Below are 18,602 nucleotides of genomic sequence, written 5' to 3'. Positions count from 1 at the left end.
AAGGGAGTCGGATCATCAGTGCCCTGAGGAGAGACACCACCGGATGAAAGAGGGCCACTGTATCTACTTCTCATTCATGGGACACTTCAACGCTTTGTGCCCAGTAAAAGGCCAGCCTCAGCCGTGACAAAGATGGTGCTGGTGAGCTGTACCCAGTCCTGTACTGTTTCTACTCACTGTCTGGTTCAGGCTAAGCTGATTCAATCACCCAGTATTAGTGGACTCCGGAGCTGATGAATTCTTTATGGACTGGCGACTGGCTAAAAGACTCAGTTTGAACCTGTTACTTCTGCCGAAGCCTCTGGAGGCCAGCTCTCTAGATGGATGATTATTATGTAAGGTAACCAACCGCACAAAACCTATCCAGCTCATCATGGCAAAAGATCACATTGAATCTGGAAGTTTTGACCTGTTCGGCCCTCCCTCTCATCCTCTCCTGTTGGGCCTTCCCTGGCTCGCCAAGCATAACCCTCACATCAACTGGGCGTCCAGGGAGATTTTGGGCTGGAGCAAGAATTGTTTGCTGATCTGCTTCCCTTCAGAGACCAGTTCTGTGCCTCTACTTTCCACTCATCATCTGGCTTCTTTAAACACAGACTTCCTGGATCTCTGTGCTGTTCCTGCCTGTTACATGGATTTAAAGGAGGTGCTCAACAAAGCCTGAGCTATGTCATTGCCTCCCCGCTGGCCATATGACTGCTGTATCGACCTGCTCCCTGGTTCATCTCCTCCCAGCGGATGCTGGCTCTACTCACTGTCTGCTCTGGAGAAGGAAGCAATACAGCAGTACATTCATTCCTCTCTGAATGCTGGGATCATCTAGTTGTCTTCCTCTACTGTTGGGGCAAGGTTTTTCTTCGTTGATAAGAAGGATAAGACTCTCTGTCTCTGCATCGACTATCGAGGCCTGAATGACATCACCATTCAGAACAGGTATCCCCTTCCTCTCATTTCTTCTGCATTTTTTGCTAAGTTGGATCTTCGTACCACGTATCATTTGGTAAGAATAAGGGAGGGGGATGAATGAAAGACTGCTTTCAACACTCCTGGTGGCCATTACAAGTACTTGGTGATGCCTTTTGGAGTGACTAATGCCTCAGCTGTGTTCCAGGCATTAGTGAATGATGTCCTCTGTGATATGCTGGATCAGTTCGTATTTCTGTACTTGGACGATATTCTGAGCTTATCTGCTGATGAACATGTTTCTACTGTGTAGTTTTTGGGGTTTGTTGTGGGGTTTGTTGTTTCAGGGAACAGCATCCAGACGGACCCCACCAAGGTCAGCCGGGAGTGGATTGGCCCACTCCTACTAGCCGCAAACTAGTCCAAGGTTTCCTGGGGTTCACTAATTTCTACAGACGATTCATTCCCAATTTCAGTACGATTGCTGCCCCTATGCATACATTAACCTCTCCCCAGGTCAAGTTTCACTGGAACTCACAGGCGGACCTTGTCTTCCCGAAAGTTGAGGGGGAGCTTCACCTTGGCACCCATCCCCATGTTACCTGACATCAGTCGTCAATTCGTGGTGGAGGTGGATGCTTCTGACCTGGGCACTGGGGCGGTCTTCTCTCACCGGTCACAGGCTGATAACAAGATACACCTCTGCACCTTCCTGTCCCGGAAACTCTCATCTGCTGAGCAAAATTATGATGTAGGCAATCGGGAGTTGTTGGCAGTTAAGGTGGCTAAGATTAAGGTTAATTTTAAGGTGCATTCAATCCGCTAAGCAACTGAACTCCAGGCAAGCCTCGTGGGGTCTTTTCTTTAATCGTTTTGACTTTTCTCTCTCTTACTGGCCCAGTTCCAAGAATGTTAAACTTGATGCTCTGTCCTGCCTGTTTGACCCTGACTCTAGTCCAAAATCTCCCAGCTGTATCGTGCCACCTTCCTGCATTTTTGGGCAGTCACCTGGGGAATTGAGGAGAGGGTCAGACAAGCCACTACTAATTCTGTAATACCTGATGGTTGCTCTCAGAACCAGTTGTTTGTTCAAGAGAACCTGCTTCGTCATCAAGCAATGTTTCTGGTGGCCCGCGATGGAGAAAGAGGTAGGCGAATATATGGCCACCTGTCAGGTGTGCACCAGGAACAAGGTCTCTCAACACCCTCCGACAGGGCTCTTACGTCGTCTTCCAGTGCCTCATCGCCCCTGGTCTGACATCTCTCTGGACTTTGTCACAGGATTGCCTCCCTCAGAAAGTAACACAACCATCCTTACTGTTGTGGACAGGTTTTCTAAAATGATGCACTTTGTACCCCTTCCTAAGCTGCCCTCCGCCAAGAAAACGGCAAAGGTAATGTCATGTTTTCTGTCTACATGGGTTCCCGAAGGACGTGGTGTCAGACTGGGGGCTGCAGGTTGCCTCTCACTTCTGGAAGGCCCTCTGCTCCCTACTGGATGCTATGGTCAGCCTCACATCCGGCTACCATCCACAGTCCAACAGCCAGACTGAGCGTTTGAATCAGGGGTTGGTGATAGGACTACGTTGCCTGGTGTCACAGAATCCAGCCACATGGAGCAGACATCTCATCTGGGTTGAATATGCCCACAGTACCCTGCCCTGCTCTTCCTCAAGCCTCTCCCCCTTCCAGTGTGCCTACAGTTTTCAACTGCCGTTGTTTCCAGTCCTGAAGGGAGAGGTCAGCATCCCGTCAGTCCAGGTCCTCATTCGTTGTGGACTGGGGGCCATCAAGTGCTGGTCTAAGTCTGCCAGGACCAAGAGAGCAGCGGATCGCCGGATAATCCCGTCTCCTTCCTACAGGTCGGGGCAGATGGTGTGGCTGTCCTCTAAGGATCTCCCCTTGAGGGTCGAATCTAGCAAGTTGGCTCTGCGCTTTGTGGGTCCTTTTCCTACCGCTAAGGTGGTTAATCCGGCAGTTGTGCGGCTCAAGCTTCCGTGTAGCCAGGGTCAAGCCAGTGAGAGAGAGCCCTCTGGTCCCAGCCTCCAGACCCCCACCACCCCCCCGGTTCATCGATGGTGGTCCGGTTTTCTCTGTGAAGCACCTTCTGGCAGTTTGATGGCGGGGCCGTAGTCACCAGTACTTGGTGGATTGGGAGGGATACAGTCCTGAAGAAAGGAGCTGGATCCCATCCAGTAACATTACGGACCCTACCTTCATCCAGGATTTCCACCACCAGCCAGGAACATCAGGGGCCATCCCTAGAAGAGAGGGTACTGTTATGTCTGGGTCCATGTTATAGTTTTGTCCCTGTTCTTGTCTTGTGTACTTACCACTCCTCTCTGCTTGTATGGTTTCATCCTTCTTCCTGACTGTCTGTCTCCACCCTGATCACCTTCACTTGTTGCTTGTGTGTGTGTATGTGTGTGTGTGTGTGTGTGTGTGTGTGTGTGTGTATAGTCCATGTGTTTGCCCTGTCTGTTGCCAGTTCGTCTTCTTGTCCCCATGCAGAAATGTCCCAGCCTTTTTGTTCTGAGTGTTTACTATGTTTTCTGGTTTTGACTACAGCCTGTGTTTCCATTGACATCGCCTCTGCCTGATCCCTGCCTGTATTGTTTGACTCCACCGATCGACTGCCTGTGTACCGACCTCCTCACCTCTGTCTACCTGATCCCTGCCTGCATTGTTTGCCTCCGCTGCCATGTACCATACCTGTTTACTGAGTTGTGTCGAGTCGTGCATTTGAGTCGTTGTCGTTTTCCCAGCCATGATACAATCCACCTTTTTCCTTTGGTAATTGTAGAGTTTTGTATTTTATTCTCGGCTTTTCCCCCACCCATATAAATCTGGAGAGGATTTTATCCCACTCCAAGATGTACTGCTCTGTTTTCTCAATTGATATTGAGTGGAATAAATATACAAATCTAGGTAAAATATTCATTTTTACTGAATCTATACAAGAACTAATTATTAGGTAGGGAATAAGGTTCATCATAGTTATTTCTTCCAGTGTAGATATGTCTAGAGGTAGAAGGATTACCAGGTATTTTGCCGACTAATTATCCCAATTCAGGTGGTATCTAGAGCCGAGATATTAAGGGGGATCATAGTGAATAATAAAGACCTGAGTTTTCATCTTATTTAATTTATATCGTGATTATGATCCATATTCATCTAATACGGACATCAACACTGGTAGTGATTCTGTTGGGTTTGATAGACTTCCAGACAAATGGAATTACATTGCACAGATGAGATGGCTGCATACGTGTGTGTATATGCGTTGCGTATTTGTGTGTTTGTGCATCTGATTCTGTTGGGTTTGATAGACTAATGAGCATGTCACCTACAAAAGGGTGAGCTTTTGTTTTGATTTCGAAAATTTTAAGGATTCTTGAAGGGATTATGCTAAATGAGCATCGCTGGCAGTAGAAACTTTGAATAATGCCGGGAATATAAGAAAAGTTTTCTTGATGAGTTGATGCTAATAGTGCACTGCTGGCTTAAAAATGTTTCAATATTGCCCATAGTATAGCACACAATGTTAAAGAGAGTGAGAAAAAAATCCTGGATCCCTCCCTTTACCCAGACTCACACAAAAATGGGGTCTATCCTGGGCTGCAACTCAACATCCATTGACATTTCATGGAAATCTGTAGTTTATAGTAAGTAGTAGTAGTTTAAATCAAGCAAACAAGCGGACTGAGTTATGTTGAAAACATAACCTCCTAGCAAAGGAATAATCAGTAGATTTCTTATTAGTGCTTCTAATGTTGAGCAGTACTAGTACAAGAGTAAAACCTTGCACTGCGACAGTATGCCTGCAAACATGTTTTGCTGTAACATGATGCTAGTCTTTTCAAGATAAAAGCAAAATTAACTTCAATAAATCACATCAAATGAAAACAGTGGAGTTTGTCACCATGGAGTATGGATTCCATGCTGACTGCATCGACTTACACACACCCACACACTGTAAATGCTTCATTTGATCAATCAATTCTGAAGGGTAGTAACTGAATGTTGGCCCAATGGACTGAAGACACCACTATATCTCTGGTCTGGACTCTGTCAAACAACTCTTCGCAATCTCTTCACTTTATTTGAAAACTCAGCTTTTTATCACTGAAGCAGCTTCACACTTAGAAAAGCTCCATCTGTATTGCTGCACTAGCTCCATTTCACTTGGCTAAAAAAACCTCTGCCTCCACTTCAAAAACCTCGACTTCAATCAGTACAGAATAATACAAAGGGCTCTCAGATTACAGAGGACCTGCTGTACTTTAAATCCTGTAATACAGGCTGAAATGAAATCCATTTTTTGCTCCGATGATCTTTCTAGGCAGTGTTCAACATGGTCAGAGAGAGAGAGAAATGGCCATCTGTCTGCCACTGTTACTTTGCCACCCACAACTACCACACACACACAAAACCCCAGCTGAAAAAATGAGCTGCTAAAAAACCCCAGAGAGAGGAATGAGATGCCGTTTTTCCATTTGTAGCAGCATGATAGCACAAAGGAAAGAGACAAAACATTATTTGAAGATAGAAGATACACACACTCTGATAAGGGAGAAGGGGAGAGAGAGAGAGAGAGAGAGAGAGAGAGAGAGAGAGAGAGAGAAAGAAAGACAGAGAGAGAGAGTGTGTATGTGTGTGTGTGTGTGTGTGCGTGCGTGCGTGCGTGCGTGCGTGTGTGCGTGTGTGTGTGTGTACGTGTGTGTGTGTCGTTCCACACACACACACAGACAGACAGGCCTCCCAGTGCTGCAGCACCCCAGATGCCTTACGGGATTGTAATAATTCATGGAGTTAGCCAACTGCTTGCTGGACCAGACAAATGGAATTACACTGCACAGATGAGATGGCTGCATACGTGTGTGTATATGCGTTGCGTATTTGTGTGTTTGTGCATCTGTGTGAGTGTGTGTCTCAGGGTCACTCGGCCACTAAGAAAAAAGAGTTGCTCTACTCTATAACCCTCTCCACACACAATGGTAACTGTTTGTGTGTGTGTGTGTGTGTGTGTTAGAGAATCTGCTATGCAGCAGAAGGCCGGCACCGTGACATTGTTAAACCCTGTTAGGTTTCAGGGCCTCTTGCCAGGGATGTCACTAACCACACAAATGCACAAGCGCGCGCACACACACACACACACAGAACATTTGAGACTGAATTGTGCATTTCTATCTGCTGCTCGCCTGCTGGTTCTAGGCTGACCATTAGATAGTTGCCCAATAAAACATGAAAGTATTGCTTTTGGGCTCTGACTGTACTTTTTTTTAAAAAAAAGTTATCATATAATAATAATAGACCTGAATACTTCAAAAGGAACAGTTATAAGATCATATGTAATCTTGTGTTCTAACAATGGTCAATCATTATGCGGCATTGTGCAGGGGGTTTATATTTATTATCTTACTATAAAGGAGACAGAGCAGACAAACCAATGTTATGTGTGTGTCTAGTGTTCACAAAGTTTGCACTCACCAGATAATCTTTGTGTTATCTGGCAGTGTCTTTTCTTTTTACCATCTCTTCTCAATATATTCATAAAGTACATCTCCCTCTATTCAGCAGTTAAATAAGAGAGTGTTACATTATATTACCGTGGATTTTGGCCCCTCCATTACTTTTCACTTCAGACAACTTGAAAAACGAGACTGAAGATTTAAGGTAACTCTATACTATAAGGTACACAAAAATGTGAGCAGTTGAGGAGTGAGTAAGGAATAAATGTAGTACATAATGATGAGTTACAAGAGAACAGACATATATTAGTTCATACTTATCCGTGACTCAACATACTGACCACTACCCTGATGAGTTTGTCTTGATTATCTATCAACCAGCCACTGGGTAGTATGAATTAGTGACAACTCATTAATTCCTAATTATTGAATCATTATTTACTCTTTGTGTCGCTTCAGGTAAAGTGAAACATCATACTGAGTAGTTATCCAATACAGATTTATTAGTTCCTAATCAATTACTGATGAGTTACTCCTTACTTTTTGTATCAAAATATAGCCAACATATAACGAAACACGCTACTGCTATTAATATGTGCGCATCAATAGAATGTGTGCCCTCACAGTGGTAAAACACATGTAGGTTTTTGAAGCCAGTAGGCTAGTTATAGGAAAAGCAGGAATAATCAGTGAATAAAGCGTACAGCCAATGATGCCTAAAGTTAACTACAGGTCTCACCCTCTCTTTACATGTAGCCTAAATGTCCCCATTTCGTCAAAAGAAAAATGAAAGGCTTCTTTTTCCATGTACTCCTTACAAAAAAAACCCACCACAATAAAACTATGAAAGAGTAACAGAGGGCAACATTAAGGCTTACTCCCAGCCCGCCGCAAGTAGTAATCAAATGTGCAAATTTGGTTAAATAGTTGACAGATTTAACCAAAGCAACCCTTGTTTTTGCAGGCCAAAAAAAGGAAAAACTCAGGAACATATACATGTACATATCCATGCAATTTAAGACCGAACAGACAACTTTTTAACGTGCTAGCTTAATCAAGGGAAAGAAGGCAGCATATCTCACCCGCAGAAAAGCATTCCAAGTTTACAGGGCTGTCATTCATGTGTCTTTGATGGGTCATTAACTGAAGTCCACTTTGCTACAACCGGTAACCCAGAACTATGACAGGTAGTTTTCCAGGTACAGTCCAGCTTTTGGTGTCCTGTTCCCAGTTGGAGCTGTCCCTGGAAATGCCCTCATTTTTAACTGTCCCTTAAAAAATGGACTGCAAAGTGAAATATTGATTTGTGTGGCAAAAAAGACCTGAAAGCAGAGCCATATCGCTCTCATTCATTCTTCTACTAGTTACTACTACTTTATGGAGACACAATTTTATGAAAAGTATTTCATCTCACCATAAATACATCCACAACAACACCACAAATCATTTTTCAAGTCAGCTAGCACGGAGAGGAAGGAGGGGAGGAAGATTACATTTGAAGAACAGTGAAGTAGATAGAGGTTGAAAGTTGAAGATATGATTATTCCAAACAATGTTTTTGAGATAAAACACAAAACTGTGGCAAGCCTCGGAATCTGTTAGCCAAAGTATCTATCTAAATAGCATAGTATTTATGGAGAGTAGTGGCAGAATTGGGTTTAGCCAAAGGTTCCCTGCCAGTGCTGATTTTGGTGAGAGAACTGTCCAACATGTTGGTGTCTGTCCTGGGGTCGATGATGTGTCGATGAGCCCGGAGCCCCAGAATAGTGTTCCGAGGGCAGCAGCTGTGTGTGAGCGAGGAGAGGCCTGGAGAAACAGCAGCTGTGGGGGCTGGAGCTAGAGTGGAGGGCCTCAGAAGATGACCTAGACAGAGCTGAACTAAACTTGCTTTAGGTAAAATTTGAATGCCATATCTATTTAGAGGGTTGACTGAGAGTTCTTCAGAAGCCTACTTCTTTTACCTCTAGGTGACTCTCACTTTATGTTTAGTGATTATTGACCTTGTTAACTTTTCTTCTTCAAAACCTTATTATGTTATGCATAATTTGTATGTCACTCTCTGTTTTCCTACAGGTATATGCCACTGCAGCTGACATTAAGACAACTCTCACTCTACCCTTAAGTCCTCTCCTGATACCAATTCGTATGAATTTATTTCACAGAGTATATATCAGACTGCCCATTTGTCTCTTGAGTTTGCAAATGTTACACAAGGTGAGATGCATTCCAATGTTGCTTCCATTTGAGGTTTCAGGTGCAACAGGGCAAGTCATTATTGAAGGCTGGATGATCAACCTTGAGAGCCATGTAACCTCTGAGGGCATTACAAAAACATTTTCAATGGGACTTGCTGCTGTGTTTGCGATCTACTATATATTCAACTTTCAGTATCAAGAGGAGGCAGCCTGTACTCTGGAGTTCATTCAGAGGTAAAATTCCTTTCTTTCTATTTGGAGTGTACCAATTATGTAAACATAATTGGGGATAGATGGGGTAGGGTAATTGTACAGAGCTCTGAGTTGTTCCAAAAGGTTTGGGTGAGTAAGAGGGAATTCTCATCTGCACTCTGATGGCTGTATGATGATTGACCAAGAGCAGGGGTATTCAACTAAAATCCAAATAGGTCCAGTAAGGGAAAATTTCCTCAAGCAAAGGTCCGGAACATCATAATGTCTTACTTAGTTTTACTTACTTACTTACTTAGATTTAGTGATATATATATATATATATATATATATATATATATATATATATATATATATATATATATATATATATATATATATATATATATATATATATATATATATATAGTGAAGAAGCCTAGAAGTTGTATCAACATCTGCATGTAATCAAACACTGACTGTCAACTCAAATAAAGCAAGAACAATTAAAAAACATTTCGACAATATTTATTGTCACCTAACATTTGATTATACAGATAAATAATACTGTGATATGTATTGTTGTCTCTCTTTAAGGAAAATAAGGACTGCATTTAAAAATAAAATAGTGAAAATAAATTTGAAAAAATGAATTGACCTCCTCTTTGGGATTCAACTTTTCAGTGATGAGGGACTCGATATTCTGCCTGGTCCCTGGCGGTCCCTCCCCAGTGACCTCCTCCAGTTTCTAGATGTTAACCAATGGCTCTGTGTCCCTCTTTTCCACATCAGAAACAGTGTGTGCAATTGTCATTTCCTTGTGATACACACTGGTGGTACTTCCCTTTTACATCAGGCTTTGATGACTGTTTTAGAGGAGGTAGGGGGGTATGGGTATATTCTGTTGCTGCATTTATTACAGGGATGAGAGTTTTCTACAAACTCTTGGTCAGAGATGACACTTGTGCAGTCAGCTCTTATATGCGATTAGCTTGAACTTCACTTTGCATTTGGACAGCATTCTATCTGTCGTTCTACTGACACTGACTGTTTTCTGTTTGTGGGTCTGACCTAACCTATTTTGTTCTGTGTATTGGCTCACTGTCCTTGCTATCAGCTCCAGGATGAAATAATTAGTAACACTGAGGTACAAGCACTGTTGCTGGATTTCCAAGTCATGTAGAGCAGCCATCTCTGGATACCTGAGCGACTGTTGCATAGATCATTGGCTCAGGAAACAGGAAATCGGGATCCCTCAGTTCTTGGATGATAAGTACCAGTCCAGCGGGAAGCACTAACCCAGATGAGTCCCTGCATTTGTTGCCTCCCTACAATTCAGGGTCAGAGGGCAACTGATATTCCATCCACCTGTGTGGTGCTGTGATGAAGAATAGAGGAAGCACACACGTTGAGTTGTTATTAATTTCTCTCTCTCAAGGATTTATTCTTACATATTTCAAAAAACATATTTCAAGTATCCATAAACTAGTGGCTGTCAGTTCAGTCCCATTTTCAGATCATGGCCACAACATCACTTAGCAGGACTATAACAGCTTACTCATATTCAGTTCAACTAACTAACTCGCTGCACTACGACATGCTGTGTGTGTGTTTTTTTTCATCTTGGCACACTCCTCGATTCCACCTTTGATTTGGAAGGTCAGTATCGTGACATCATTTCAATCGATATCCGCCTCACAGTTGAGATTGTGACACTCCAAGTCGAGACACGTCTCCACGTTACTGAAGAAGCTCCTTGACTTTGAATTGGACTCTCTCTCATTTCTCTCGCTGTTCATGTGTTATTTTGACCGACTGACATTGCCACATTAAGTCTCAAGTAAATTCCTTATATTAACTTTTCAAGTATTGGTTGTTTAATTGGGATTGTACATCATAGATTCCTGATTCCCAGAGTTAGTCATTATTTGTTTTTGTTTAACAGTGGCAAGACTGGAATAAAGCTGCAGAGAGGAAGAGCGACTAACAGAATGGTGATTATTTATCCCTGACCCACAAGATTTGAATCTGGAGTGTCCTCACCCAGACTCTTCCTGAAGTGAAGCATGCACCTACCCCACTGGAACTTAGTGTTAAAACACCAGCCCACCTCACTTGACTCTTTTGAAAGGTAAAACTCCAGTCTACCTCACATGACCTGTAAAAAAAGATATACAGAAGTCTGTATCACAGGACTTTTTGAAGAGGAAAATTAGGAGCCCTTGCTAATGATGCATATTTTCAAAATGGTCTAACTGATGTATACAGTATTGTCAAAATGTTCTTAATAGTCCAGATTGTTTTCCAAATGTTGCCAGTTGTGCATTATTTCACAATAATATTACCAAAATATATATTTCACAGACAGCAAAGAATATGTTTCAGATTAGATCATGTAATTCCTTTAAGTTTCTTTTTGAAAGAACATGAGTCTACCTCACAAGACAAGACGAAAAACATAAAATATCCATATTTTCCTAAATATTCTTACTGATTTCTAACTAAAAGTTCTTAAAGGGATAGCTGACCCAAAAATGAAAATTCGTCCATTTATCTACCAGCAGTCATGCAGATGAAAGCTTTTTAGTTCACAAAACACTGTTAGAGTTTCACAGAAAAAGGGTTTAAAATTATCTCCAAAACAGTTGCATCAAATGGTGACCAGGATTAAAACATAAAGAAAATACATAATAGAATTATTAAATGCCTCTATGCTGCTCGTCTGAAATAATCCAATTGTCCTGAAGCCTGGACATGCCCCACTGAATTAGCAGCAGCAGTTAACTGCAATGTCAATACTTTTACTCTTGATACTTTAAGTAGTCTACTTCTAGTAGAACCCACACCATATTACATCAGTTAACATGGTAAAAATATTTGAAACCAGATTGTTCCCATTTTTCATATCATAAATAATAACACTGAATATTTTAATGATGTATTTACAGTGGAACTGGAAAATATCCCTGGTTCTTATTTAAGAAATCTGGTCACCCTCAACTATATAACAACATTTAAGTTTGGTGATAATCCAGAAATGTAGAATTTATGGCAGAGAATGACACCAGGTTTTGGTATCAAAAGTATAATAATAATAATTTGCGCAGTGGCCCTGCTCGAGAAACAGCGTTCTGGCAGATGGCATGGTCATAGTGATGTAGCCTTGCAGCTGCAGCAGCTAGTGTTTTTTTAAGAGGCAGCGATGCTGGGTAAATTATAATGTTGATGTAGCTAAATCGATATGTTGTTTCCTATTTCTGTGTTGGTGTATATACGTAAAACAACAAACAACAACAATTTATTTATAATAACAGCCTATTTCATTATAAACTATATTTTGATACAAAAAGAGAAAAAATTTGTTCTGTGGATAGGGACAAAGCATGTCCAGAGAGCACAGGCGGAGGATCAGGTGGACGGTCCAACTGACTTGCAGCAGGGCACTTACATGAATATAAAACAAAACAAAATGTATATATGCTGCCTTCTTCAGGCAAGCAACATGGCTCTATTTTAAAATGGAATGGGTAAGTTTGCATTTTGACCTCTAGAGCCTCATTACAGAGCTATAACAGCCGATTTAGTTAATTATGTGAAGTCAGCAGTTAGAATTTCATTTCCAAAGCAAATTAAATACTATATATGCCTGTAATTTGTGTAGCTTTTGTCACTGTGTGTACCAGGACAGTTTTGTTTTTTTCCTGTTTTCTTTCCCAGCTGTGTTTCCCTCCCTATTTCCCCTCTCATTTTGCCCTCATCTGATGCTTCCTAGTATATGTGTGCTTGTGGGCGTGGTGTCATCACTGCAGCGGACAGATTCACCTGTGTACCATCAACTCATCAACTGCCTTTACATAACCCTGGTCCTCACCTATTTTCGGTGCCAGATTGTTCTGTCTAACCGGTGACTCTCCAGCTCTACTCAAGTATGGTACCTTGTGCTTTTTGAACTCATGTGGATTATTCCATGTTTTTTATGACATACCTTTTTACTCCAAGCCTGTCTTTGTGTCTATGCCTCTGGGTCCACCAGAAACTTGAACATAACACCTTTACTTGAAGGTACAAAAAAAGAGTAAATGATGATTCTTAGTTAATTGGGAATTATTAAGTTGTCACTAGTTCATGCCCCTCAGCGACTGATACTTAATCAAGAACAACTTGTGAAAAAGGTAGTCAGTATGTTGATTCACAGATATTTATGAACTAATCATTACCTTATGATTTGTTAATATATTATCACACTGTTTGTTCTGAAGTAAGTCATAATTATCTACTATGTATCTACTATGTTGCAATCACAGTTATTCAGGACTCATTTACAACTACTATCATGTAATTTCTGATTCATTCCTCAGTAACTACTCACAAAGTTTAAAAGGCCAACTCTGTGCTCTCCTCAATTCAAGGTGTCTCCTCCAGAGCTCACCAGCTCCAGCAGCTATCTGATCCATCAGTCCAGTTAACCACACAGCAAGACATATTATTCTTCAGGTATTTGCATTAACAGTTCCCTAAAAGGCAGCAACACCACTAACACTGGAATTAGCTGAGGAGACAGCTCGCAGCTAGCTGTTACTAAGTGGCCACATTCTTAATTATGCATACATTTAAGCCATAGTAAAGTTTGAAAAAGTTTTGAAAAAGTTTTGAAATATTAACTCCCTCTGCAGTTGTCATGAGTGGAAATTCAGCTACAAATTAGCTACATACCAAAATAGTTTTTTGTATTAGGGTGTCCACATGTTAATTTGTGCTGTATAGTTGATCATTTTAACAGGGGCTCCAATGGGGATTGACTTACTTTTGGAGCCACTTGGACAGTCCTGGGGAGTCATCCAGACAATAAGTAACTGCAGCCTGAAGAAGGGGAATTCCAACTTTGGTGTATTAGTGAAGTGAACATTTTTGTAATTGTACTGGTCTTCAGATGAACAAAGAGACACTAAACAAAGTAAAAGTTGATCTGCAAATGACTCCTAACTCCTGGCTTATGGATGCTCTTCTTCTCTGCCCCTTTAGTTCCTCCTCTTCACTTCATCTTACCTCCTCATCCCTCACAATTTCTTTCATCCTTCTCCTCTCTCTCTTCTTTTAAAGCTGCTTGTATTCATCTTTTCTCCATCTACTCTACTCATTCTTTTTCTACCGTCTTTCCACCTTCATCTTCTCCCATCCCTTTTGCCTGTTGCCTCCTCTCTCTCCCTCCTGTCTCTCCATTCATCAGTATTTCAGCTCCCAATAGATAGGATCGTTGCTTTACTGCTGCGCCGAGTTGACAGTCTGTCTCTCCTCGCCGTGGGCTTTAAACACACTAAATCAACGCCTGAAAGAAATAGATATTTTGCCACTGCGATAAGCCCATTTCCTGGCGAGTATTCATTGAAATGATATAATAACTGACATGGATAGGAGAGCGGTGGAAGAGAGTGGGAGAGAGAGGGAACAGAGATAAATATGGTATTTGCAAGTTTCCTTTTGTAGCGTGAAGGCGCCTCCTTTTTCTGGAGAAAGAAGGGGTGAGGGATCTAAACGTTGACAGGGGAGGTGGTAAATTGAATGCCATGAGCCGTCTGAGCCTCTCTGTCTCTAAAAAGAAATTCAATTAAAGTGTATTGGAGGGTTGTGAATGTGGCAGAGACTGGGCTTCCAGTGGCTGATAAGAGCTGCTTCTTTCTGCGAGTGGTGTTATAACTGAAGTCAGATCACTAGCTGCTAACCGTGTAATCCCCTGCAGCTGAACAATATGGGCCCCAGTCTGATTCAATACAACAGCAGACAATTCTCCACATTAAATCAACACAGGGGGGCCAGAGTCGCCACCGCCACCTCCGCACAGCCGTTAACGCACTTCCTACGGCTTAAGCCACAGACAGAAATCAAGAAAACTAGGCCGTTGACAATGGCTGCTATCTACCACTCAGCACACACACACGTATGTGTGCTCATACACACACATATTGTATAAAAGCTCCTTTGGGAAGTGATTTCAGTCCTTTCAGTGTTAAGTACCTGCCCCACTCTGGCTAATACCACCACTAATACTGGAATTATACACTGTGTGCGTGTGTGCGCGTGTGCGTGTGTGTGTGTGTGTTTGCGTGCGTGTGTGTTTGCGTGCGTGTGTGTTTGCCGTTTCTGACTGATAAAAAAAGATGAGATTAAATGGTGCTCCTTGGCTGAAGCACACAAACCATACAGTCTGGTTCATGATACCTTAGGCTCCAGGTCTATGTGAGGGTGTGAAACCCGCCACACTAAAATCTCAGCTTAGTCAATTTAAAGAGACACTTTTCTGCAAACTAATTGATCAACTTATCAATCAGACATGTTGGTCAGTAGAAATTCTTTGGTACCACATCAGTGGAAAATAATGTAACATAACTCTCTGTGACAAAGATGTCATCACTGGTTGAATATAGCACATGGAAAAGATAACACTCAATAAAACTCTCACAAAGGCTGATTCACATAAACACATTGTTGAACAATGATCACTATCATTCCATAGCCACACATATTGGTAAAAAAATGACACACCACTTCATTGTTTGGTTAATCCAGATTAGTTTATACATACTCATATTGGAAGGAAACTTCCATAAAAGTGTCATAATCCTAAAAAGTGGTCCACAGCATCAGGGTCTGAAACAGAGCTGATGCTGAGTGCTATCTCATATAGTAGCTGAGGAGGTTGTGCTCTGTCTGTAGTATAGTTAACATCTCAATCATACTGTACTTGTCATGGCCAACAAAAGGGGCTGCTGTAGCAACATCATGTCACTCTCATTCATTATTCTATTACTAGGCTACTTACATGTTTCATTTAAATAAAAAACACAAAACATCCACAACATCACTAAAAACAAAACAAACAAAAAACTAGAACTACTGCCTGGAAATGATATGCCTCTGCTTTAAAGAAGGTAAAGCTCAGTATGGCACAAGGTCACTGTTACCTCACAATATGTAAGGTTGCACTGACCTTTGACCTCCAAAATCGAATCAGTTTACCCTTGAGTCTAAGTGTAGGTTAATGCTAAATTTGACAAAAGTCCTTAAATGCATTTTTGAAAATATTGTTCTCACAAAATTTGAGGTCACCGTGACCTTAACCTTTGACCTCCAAAATATAATAGTTTGTCCATCCTTAAAATCTCTGCTGGGTCCATAGTTTTGGTCAGTTCATACTGTCACAGTTACACCTAAAGGGACCCAACAAGTAACAGAACAAAAAGCAAGCTCTTTTAACATAAATCTGAAAAACCTAGTCTAAATTTAAACAATACAAAATCCAGACGTCAAAATGCGAGAAGCGAAAAGGCAGGTGGAAAAAAACACACACGAAGCAGGCAGCACAAATTATACAACTTCATACAAGACCTGCAAAAATACAAAAAACTAAATATAATACAAACAAAGAAGCAGTAGGAAATACAGGCAGGAACATGATGTACCCCAGGAACACTGGCTGATGTGGTGAAAAAGTAGTGGAGTAAGAGGGAGACACAAGCTTAAAGGGATATTCTGATGTAAATTTAATCCATGGTCTAACGCACCGTGACACCGATTAAGACCCCCCCTCAAGAGATCAAGTTTTATGACCGCTGGCTTATGTAGTTTTAGCAACCTCAAAAAAGACCGCACGATAACAATACCCTGCAGTCTATGCCTCCACCAAGAAAACACCATCAAAAAGCCACTCATAGCCAAAAATAATGCTCAGAACAGCACCAAACTTCAGCAACAGTACAAATAGGGTCCCAGCACATAGTTCGAGGTATCAGACATCTGCTAGCTTTGCCAGATTTCTCCTGAAAAGAGAACACAGCTCACCACTCTCCTGTAGCAGCTTGCTCGCTGTGGGGAAGCCATAACTAGTTGATTAGAAATGCTCAATCCCGTTCTTTTCCCTGTCCACTCTCAATAATAACTGATAATAAACTGGCAGGCAAGACACATATGAACTTTGATTGCATTTCCATGGAGTAATAATCATATATTTTCATCCTTGAGCTGCGGAACTCTACTGCACTCGGTAATCAACTCACAGGGAAGCAAGGAGATGTTTGATGCCTCGAACTATGTGCTGGGACCTTGTTTGTACTGTCGCTGAAGTTTGGTGCTGTTCTGAGCATTATTTGTGACTGACTTTTTGATGGCGGTTTCTTGGTTGGAGTCATAGACTGGAGTGTATTGTTACCATGCGGTCATTTCTGAGGTTGTTGAAACTACATAAGCTAGTGGCCGGAAAACTTGATCTCACAAGGGGGGTCTTACTCGGTGTCACGGTGCGTTAGACCATGGATTAAACTTACATCAGAATATCCCTTTAAATGTAAAATGACAAATAAATATGCAAATAAAACACAGGTGAACAGGAGAAAGGGAAAAAAAGGTTACGGAAGGAAGTGAAAAGCTAAACATGACACATAAGGAGTAAACTACAAAATAAAACAGAGAGAGAGAGAAAGAGAGAGAGGTGGCTACTTAGTAAGTGGCAGTTTTCTCCTCTAATTAAAATTTCTTCCCCAGAAAAAGTGCACCTTGAAGCTTGACACAGAACAGCAGTCTGCCTGTTTTCAGAGAGTCTTTTCATTTTAAAATGATTAGGTCACTGAAAGCCTTGGTTAGTCTTTAGCCTACTAATGATGAACCAAATGCAGTCTTGATAATAAACAGACCCTACCAAACACAGTAAATCCTTTCACACACACACACACACACGCCCGGACACACACTCTCACTCTCAAACACACACACACACACACACACACACACACAGAGTGAGAGAGAGTGATTGTTAATGACTAATAGGTTGCCTGGGAATAAAGCTCATGAATTAATAACAAGAGATACACAATAGACCTACACTGTCAGCCAGCACAGACACATATACACACACAAACACACACTACCACCCCCTCCAATCTCTAATTATTAATTAGTGAAAGTGAAATCTATGAATTACTTGCTCCATTATGTACTTTAGCTGCTTCAATTTGCATTGTGGCCTGTTTCACCCGGGCCAGCAGATTAAAGTGGCTATTTGAAATCAATTTCTCTAATAACAGATCTTAATGAGCTCATCAATTAAGGCTTCGTTAATGGCTTGTTACTGTCCAGTGTGTGTAAATATGTGTGTGTGCGTGTGTGTGTGTGTGTGTGTGTGTGTGTGTGTGTGTGTGTGTGTGTGTGTGTTTGGCCCTGTCTGCCTGTATTAATCCTGCTCAAGACACACCTTGTACATATATAGAGTGGGAATATTGGACACGTACACACACTTACACACATGTTTGGAGTTGGGGGTGGGGGCGTGTCCCTGCCTTCAGGAACCTATTTGAGGAGTCTTTATGCAAATGAGTCTGATAATGGCTTCTAGCGTTGAGGTTGTGATTTCCATAAGTTAGGCTGCTCACTGGGGCAATTCCCAGGCTGGAAGGACCTTTAGCACGCCTCACACACACACACACACACACGCACGCATGCACACAAACAGTTATGAGGCTGTGACCTCCTCCCTGACCCTTCTTCTCTGTGATATACACACAGTCACACCCCCTCTAAATGTAAGTGTTATATATGCATGAGGTAGCTTAACTGTTCAGAGTAAGACCTGTACTAAGCAGTTCATTTATTTAACCTCTGCCTTGGCACTTTCTTTAAACACAGATGAAGGAGGCTACAACATTTATCTACTTTACATGCAAACCGTGTTCTGACATCTCACTGTTGTAACAGACTAATTTAGATCAACACCACCTGAGGCCTTCAGTCTGGACTTAAAGGTCATGATACACATTTCATTTTAGAAGTTGCTAGCTATTTAAAAGTGTGATCCGAT

General features: G+C 41.7%; 1 long non-coding RNA gene across 1 annotated transcript; it reads left to right on the top strand.

The window, feature by feature from the left end:
* The first annotated feature begins 10,774 nt into the window (after positions 1 to 10,774).
* Positions 10,775 to 13,338, top strand: LOC119008012. Its single transcript, XR_005071307.1, has 3 exons — positions 10,775 to 10,889; positions 12,531 to 12,684; positions 13,168 to 13,338. It is a non-coding gene; the product is annotated as an uncharacterized LOC119008012 (long non-coding RNA).
* The last annotated feature ends 5,264 nt before the right edge of the window (positions 13,339 to 18,602 follow it).

Source organism: Acanthopagrus latus, chromosome 18 (assembly GCF_904848185.1).
Source record: "Acanthopagrus latus isolate v.2019 chromosome 18, fAcaLat1.1, whole genome shotgun sequence".
Classification (NCBI taxonomy): Eukaryota; Metazoa; Chordata; class Actinopteri; order Spariformes; family Sparidae; genus Acanthopagrus; species Acanthopagrus latus.
This window is presented reverse-complemented; position numbering and strand designations above follow the sequence as displayed.